General features: G+C 35.5%; 1 pseudogene; it reads left to right on the top strand.

The window, feature by feature from the left end:
• LOC133196637 (uncharacterized) lies at positions 1 to 2,205 on the top strand (annotated as a pseudogene).
• Positions 2,206 to 8,480: the final 6,275 nt, after the last annotated feature.

The raw sequence follows: 8,480 nt of genomic DNA, 5'->3' as shown, positions 1-8,480 counted from the left end.
GTTGCTTTTCAAAGTTTGAGAATTCCGTAATTCTTGACCATGTATTTAATGTTAGAGAAATGGAAAAAGATGTAAAAGATTTATACATCATGGGTTCTATTAGCATTGCCGGGTCATCTGTCACTCGAAAAGGATCAAGAGTCCGGAACTCGTACCACTACAGTTTTAGAAATGTGAAAATTTGTAGATCGACTTTCCAATGTTTATTTGATGTCGGGAAAAAGTCTCTCTCTAATCTCTTGAAACATTATTCAGCAAATGGGGCCGTCCCTAGACGACATGGAAATCATGGAAGGAAGCCGAAGCATGCAGTCAGTTTTGACGATGTACAGAGAGTGGTAAATTTCATTTTGGGCTACGCCGAGGAACACGGCCTCCCTCAGCCTGCAGCCCCTAGAGGTAGGGATGATGAGCCTCCCATTTTTCTTCCTTGTAATTCAACGAAGAAAGCTATTCATGGCCAGTACATGTCGGCATGTGATACAGATGATGTAAGGAAAGTAGAGTACCACACATTTACAAATATATGGAACTCCTGCTGTTCACATATTAAAATATGCGGTCCTCGATTTGATGTTTGTCATAAATGTGAATTGCTGAGGAAGAGGGTACTTGATGCAAGATCAGAAGAAGACAAATTAGAGGCCTTAAGAGAATTTCAAAATCACATCGATATAGCACAGAAGGAAAGATATCTCTACAAAAAAACTGGTTAAAGATTCGCTGGAAGAATTGCAAGATATCGATCGCCAGGAACACCATAACCAACCGTTATCCTCTGATATGACTAAAGTTCACTATACGTTTGATTTTAGCCAAAGTGTTGCTTTGCCTCATCATGCACGTCAGATGGGACCCCTATATTTTCTTACTTTAAAGAAAGTACACATATTTGGTTTTCGAGTTGACGACAAACCTATGCAATATAACTACTTGATCGGGGAAAATGAAACACTTGGACTGGATGGAACGCATTCGCATGGTCCAGATACTGTTATTTCCTTGGTGCATCATGGCCTTGGCAACTATGGTTATGGAGAAAAAGAGTGCTTGATACATGCTGATAATTGTGCAGGTACACACACACTCTCTCTCTCTCTGTTTATAACCGTAAACCGTATCACGATTATGTGTAATAAACTTTTAATCCAGTGTACAATATTAAATGTAGAAATATTACTAAGCAAAAGAAAGCAGTTTTACAACAGCACCTCATCTCATTGATGCGTTGTAAGTTTTTTAAACACAAAGAATCTAATATATTATTTTGTTGCAGTACCATTTATAATTTTTTTAAAATAAATATTCCGCCTTTAGAATATTAAATCTCTAATGTTAATTTCCGGGGGTGGGGGGGATATTATAATTTATGACATATTGACTCTGTATGAAGGCAACCTAGGGGCTTGTATATTTAAAACTAAATGGCGAGAATTTTAAGCAGTATACGGACAGTATTTGTTAATTTTCATTTGGGTTTGAATCATGTTTGAGTGCATGAATAAAAAAAAGTATTTGTACGTTTCACTTACATCAAGATAAAATGCCATTTAAAGATAAATACAACATTCTCTAGTAAATTATTGTTCCTGTATTTTCAGGTCAAAACAAGAACAAGTTTTTGATTGCGTACTTTGCATGGCGAGTGATTACTGGTTTGCATCATCAAATTACTTACCTGATGCAGGTAGTTGGTCATACACGATGTCTGATTGACGCAGGTTTTGCAAGGGCAAAAAAGCTGTTCCGTCGCACAGACTGTGATAGTATGAGTGAACTTCAGAGAGTTTTTGATCATTCTTCAACAACAAACAAAGGTATTCTCTACGACAACGGAAGAGAGTCTACATGGAAATACTACGGTTGGAAAGAGTTTTTGGGCCGTTTTTTTCAACTCATTACCTGGTATTTCAAAATACCACTCTTTCCGATTTCATGTGGACTTTCCAGGATTTGTATTTGTAAAAGAAAATAGTGATTCGGCCGAGAAAAAAATCAAAATATCAAAACCAGATGGACTTCAGCAGATTCCGGGAAATTTTCCTAGGGAACTTGCACCCCTCGGAATGTCTAGAGAAAGAGCTCAGTATCTTTATAAGAAGGTCAGACCGTATGTACGTCCAAGATGTCAAGATGAATTATGCCCTCCAGCCCAGACTGAAGAATAGCTTACCTAGGCTATTTATTTTCCATTAAAAATGTGACAAATGCCATATTTTGTTTATTTCACAAACAACAAATATTGATTGTTAAACATTTTTTGAAAAATAGAATTAATGCAAAAGAAAAACAATTTTAAATAGTACTCTGTTCATTAAAACCGTAACTTCACCGGGGTTGATATATGACGTTTTTGACGTCAAAATACAGGATTATGACGTTTTAGCCATTTTTGCACTCTTTTGTAACCATAAAATGAAGCACTTATCATTAAGATATACTATTAAAACTTATATATTCTGATTCCTTGCGTTTTATTCTACAAGAATCAGCAAAAATCTGATTTTGTGATTTTTATGTCATAAGACCCCTTTTCTCATACACTGGCTCTTATATATATATATATATATATATATATATATATATATATATATATATATATATATATATATATTTATTTTCAGAGTGTAAACATCCTCCTCTATTTATCATTAGGTCACCTGAGTCACTCAGGTGACCTATTGCTATCCGTTTTTGTCTGTCGTCGTGCGTCGTCGTGCGTTAACTTTTGAACATTTTCAGCTTCTTCTTTGAAACCGCTCAACCAATTTCAACCAAATTTGGCATATAGCATCTATGGGTAAAGGGGAACAAAAATTGTGAATTTCATGGTCCCTGCTCCCCTGGGGCCTGAGGGGTGGGGCTAAAACCTCATAATTGATGCAATCTTTAAAAATCTTCTTCTTTATTCCTGGACATCAAGCAGTCAAACTGTTGGCATCATTGTAATAAGCATTGAGCCCTCTACCAAAATTGTGAAATTCTTGGCCCCAGGGTCAGGGGTTCTGGTGCTAGGATGGGGCTATATAGATCACATATTGAAAGTGCATTATTTCTTTGAAAATCTTCTTCTCTGCTCCTGGGTATTGAATAAAGTAACTAGGTACATAGTTATGATAAGCAAGAGTGCTTCTACAAAAATTGTGAAATTCATGGCCCCAGGGTCAGGGGTTCTGGTGTAAGGGGGGGGGGGGGAGGTCGGCTCTATTGACTATATAGTGAAAATGCATTAATTCTTTGAAAATCTTCTCTGCTCCTGGGTATCAAATAAAGTAACTAAGTACATAGTTATGATGAGCAAGAGTGCCTCTTCCGAAATTGTGAATTTCATGGCCCCAGGGTCAGGGGTTCTGGTGTAAGGGGGGGGGGGGGGAGGAGGTCGGCTCTATTGACTATATAGTGAAAATGCATTAATTCTTTGAAAATCTTCTTCTCTGCTCCTGGGTATTGAATAAACTAACTAAGAACATAGATATGATGAACATGGCTGCCTTTTCAGAAATTGTGAATTTCATGGCCCCTGGGTCAGGGGTTCAGGTGTTGGGGGCTCTATTGATTATTTGCATTAATTCTTTGAAAATCTTCTTCTCTACTCCTGGGTATTAAATAAACTAACTAAGAACAAAGATATGATGACCATGACTGCCTTTTCAGAAATTGTGAATTTCATGGCCCCTGGGTTAGGGGTTCAGGTGTTGGGGGGGGGGGGGCTCTATTGATTATTTGCATTAATTCTTTGAAAATCTTCTTCTCTACTCCTGGGTATTAAATAAACTAACTTAGTGCATAGTTATGATAAGCATGGTTGCCTCTTCCAAAGTTGTGAATTTCATGGCCCCTTGGTCAGGGGTTCTGGTGTCAGGTGGGGCTCAATTGATATATATAGTGAAAATGCATTATTTCTTTGAAAATCTTCTCTCTCCTGAATATTAAATAAACTAAGTACATAGTTATGATGAGCATGGCTGCCTCCTCAGAAATTGTGAATTTTGTGGCCCCTGGATGAAGGGTTCTGGTGTTAGGTCGGGGCTCTAATGATATATAAGGAAAATGCATAAATTCTTTCGAAATCTTCTTCTCTGCTCCTTGGTATTGTTCAAACAAAGGAAGTGCATGGTTATGATGAGAAAGAATGCCTCTTTCAAAATTGTGAAATTCATGGCCCCTGGGTCAGGGGTTCTTTTGAGAGGGGGGGGGGCTCTATTGATTTTATAGTGAAAATCCATAATTTCTTTCAAAATATTTTTTTCTACTACTGGTAATAAAGCAAAGAAACAAGTGTATAGTTATGATGAGCTTCTTCCAGAATTATTAGTTCATGGCCCCTGGGTAAGATTTTCTGGTGTAAAGGGGGAGGGGGCTTTATTTATTTAATAACATAGTGAACATGCATTTCTTTGAAAGTCTGGTATTCTTCTGGGCATATTCGAGGCAAACAGAGTAAAAGTTTTAATATGCAAGGGTATTTTTACCAGAATTTTGAACACCTGGATTATTTAGTCAAGTATTCTGGTCCTGGCCAGGGCTCTATGAACTTGTATTCTGCTGAGCAAAGTTATTCCCCTTTGCCATTCACCTTTGATAATTAATCACTGTAAATAATGTATTTGAAAGGTAATAATATTAATAGAATAAGAGAATTATGCAAGAATATTTATTGTATAATACAAAAAGTACTTTCATAGTTTTAATGAGCAGGTAGACTTGGAAATAATAGATGAATAAAAGTGAGGCAAAAATAACTTATCTTTTTTAATGTTCTTCAAAGGCCAAGAGAGACCAGTGTGAGAAGTAATAATATGGGGTTAAAAATAGACATTTTGTTAATAGTCTGCATGGTAATAGTGATAAATGGGGGACAGATAGATTCTATACCAATTATTTTGTTGATGCTTATCATACTGTTTTTCTTGCTTTTGGGTAACAAAGCTTCATTTATCAGTGTATGGATCCTCTGAATTGTTGTATTGTACTCAGGTGACCGTTAAGGCCCTTGGGCCTCTTGTTTCAAAATCAATCTTGCAACTTTTCTCAGTTTTTTGATATTCTTTGCTTTCATTTTCAGACACATTTCATTTATTTTGCAGTTCTTTAACAGGTTATACAAATACAGTGTGTAATTGGGTTAAATTTATTAAATCTACATTATTTTCTAATAACATGTTGAAATTCTATCTCATTCTGATTTTTAGATGATTAAAAGCGCCCCAGTGTTTTGAGTCTGGGGGAATTAGGAAAGATAACTCTTACAAGTGGAAATTTTCATACCAGATTTCTTTGAAATTGTAATTTTTCTTTCATTTTAACAATTTTCATTCAATTTGTCACTTTTTAATCATTGATATATATTTATTGTCTATTTATTGTCTTTTTACAACAGATTTTCCAACTCATTCATTAACAGATAACGAAGATGGGTACATTATTTGTTTTTTGAATAAAAAAATATTTTTCTAATAAAAATACTATTGAATGTTATGAAGTGTTTTTCCTTTCTTTTCATAACCGAAAAAGACATCCATCGATTGACACCGAAATGTCTGCAATTTTGTTGATAAGAAACCTCAAATATCTTATTTTTCTACAACCAGAAGAAAAATTTTAAAAAATCATTAAAAATATTTAAAGTATGATAACCTTCATTTGGATATTTGAAATGTACATTATTAATGGTACTATAATGAAATATAAGATAAACTGTGGGTGTAATGAGCCACCTTAAACCTGAAATGTTTCCTGTCAATGGTTCTTGCGGACTAAGACAATCGAGGGTTCTCTTTGTCAGCGCAGACTGGCGTCTCCCGCCCACTCACTCTTACAAGAAACTGTTTCTCCTTTGTGAAGAAAAGAGCGTGTAATTATGTAATACATGTAACCCCCATTTATAAAAAGGGTCAGAATATTTGTGGAGGTCCGTGTTTGCTCTCTGCTCACGATTTGTATTGTTTTAATGGACTTTGAGCTTGAATACTGTTCGTTATCTCCTTATTTCATTCAGATTTTACCAAATCAATGCGCATCTTTGTATGATGGAAGATTTTTCTATAGGAGAAGGTTTACTCTATTATACACACGGGTAGGTTTGACTTGTATTTGTGCAAACATTACGGCTCTCATGCCCATACGCTAAGGCAAGCCTCACAAAATTAGAAACAGCATTTCCATAAATTCCACGTATTTCAGCCCAAAAAGGTGCATTCAGTGTTCAAATTAGAAGACGATGTTACTAGGGCGCTGCAGTAATTTTATTGACCACCACATTAAAGAGAAAGATTAAACAGACACTTAACTTGTAAGAATTGAATTCTTTTCATGCCCCCGCAATAAAATGGCCGGGGCATATATTATTACCCTGTTCGTCATCATTCACTTTCCCTTTTTAATATCTCCGCAACAGTTAGACACATTCAAGTCAAATTTGATACATAGATATGCCATAGGAATACGCGGGTCAAGTTAGAATTTGGTCATGATTCGCTGCTTTTTGACAGAGTTAACCCTTCTTGAACTTAGAAAAAGTAAAAAAAAAATTCAGTTTCCGCTATCTAACTTTTGTAGGGATGTATCGATACGCAAGAGCATGCTCTACGTATGTACAATTTCTAAAACGAGGTAAATTATTGACAAATAAGTTGATGAAAAAAGAATATCAGCTGTCTCGTTTAAAGTCATCATTTCGTAAGTTCTATGGTCGATACAATGACCTTGTCAGCAAATACAATTTATCATTGAGTCAAATGCTGACTGACGTTTTTCATACCAATTGTTAGGCCATTATTTACACACTGAATTGTCGACGGATTTTTCCGTTATTTCCCGATCATGACAAGGAGCACACGGCGGGTGTGACCGGTCGGCAGGGGATGCTCACTCCTCCATGGCACCTGATCCCACCTCTGATGTTTGGAGGTCCTTGTTTGCTCTGCTCCTATTTTGTATTGATTGATGGACTTTTGAGCTTGAATACTGTTCGTTATCTCCATATATTTCATGTATAAGATTGAAATTGCATATGCAGGTATTTCACTAGAAAACACACATCAAGTGAATTTGATCATGGTCCGATGAATTTTATCAGACTTATCCCTCTTAAACTTAGAAAAAAAAATAAGAAATTTTTAGTTTCCGGTCTCTAACTTTTGTAGGAATGTATGTATAAGATTCAAATTGCATGTGCAGATATTTTACCAGGAAATACAGGTCAAATTTGAAGATGATTTTTGACAGACTTATGCCTCTTGAACTTAGAAAAAAATAAGAAACTTTCAGTTTCCACTCTAACTTTTGTAGGGATGTATGTAAAATGTTGAAATTGCACATGCAAGTATTTTACCAGAAAATTCAGGTCAAGTTTGAATACAAATTTCAAACTAAAATATGACATTTAGGCTGCCTGCGGGGGCATCCGTGGTGTTATGACACATCTAGTTTTTGGATGTCGTCGATCCTATAACAGCCCCTGGCCGTGCCGACAAATTGGATACCTCGCGTTATGATAATTTATCGACACCGACAGTGCTGTTACAGGACCGTTGACATCCCAAAATTCTCTAATTTTCTCTCTTATTATTTGTAAAATTATGAATTTAGCGTTTTCAAGAACGATTGTGCTTAATAGATGTAATAGCCGTTGTGACGTGGTAAGTTCAATAATGCAAATGACAGGGCACACACCACTGAGCATGGACTGACAATACTGTGAGTGGGTTTTGCTTTTTCACATTTCTACTCTGAATTTTCTGGATTATTAGTTTGAATATTTTTCGTTAATACACATTAAAATTGCCACTTTTCTTAAGTATTAAGAATAAAATTCAAATTTGTGAAAGTGCGAAGTTGTGTCAATCAAACGCGTCCAGGAATTCGAAGTTTCAATAACTTCGAGATAAAATAAGATTTTTATTATATTTTAGTATGAAATGGTATAGCAACATATAAGTCATGAAATTATACAGAAAATTTGAGAAAATATTAACTTCAAATTTGTGTCCAAGCACCTTTAAACTCTTTGAGAACACTAGAACTTCGCCTTGAGCGTGACGAGACTTTTACAGCAGAGTACTAGTGTCTAATGATTTTGATTGACAGTACAAGCATGTGGACTCTGTGTGAACTTGAAGCAGGAAAAAACCCGATTATGTCTACCAAACAAATTGATTTGTTGTTAAAGAATTGTTTTTTTTTTACTGATGGATATATTAAAAAAAATAAAACTTAGGAATTTTTGCTTGATACAGGTACATGCATTTTGGGAAGGGGTGAGACGGAATCTCTCTCTCTTTCTCTGTGTATAATTTGTCTGTTTATACTCAAGTGTGGCCGCATATTTATAAAATATCAATTACTGAAATTCAAATCTACAACAAATAATATGAATGCCTCTTTGTATCCTCTTGTCCACATGTCATGAAGGGGAAAGTGTGTAAAGTAGACGTCTGCTAAGAAAATTATTGTAAAAAATAAAAAATGTCACATAAATA

The sequence above is a fragment of the Saccostrea echinata genome, unplaced genomic scaffold, assembly GCF_033153115.1.
Source record: "Saccostrea echinata isolate AGI-Se365-2 ecotype Australia unplaced genomic scaffold, CSIRO_AGI_Sech_v1 ptg000030l, whole genome shotgun sequence".
NCBI classification, from domain to species: Eukaryota; Metazoa; Mollusca; class Bivalvia; order Ostreida; family Ostreidae; genus Saccostrea; species Saccostrea echinata.
Note: the sequence above shows the minus strand (reverse complement) of the source record. Positions and strands in the feature narration are given on the sequence as shown.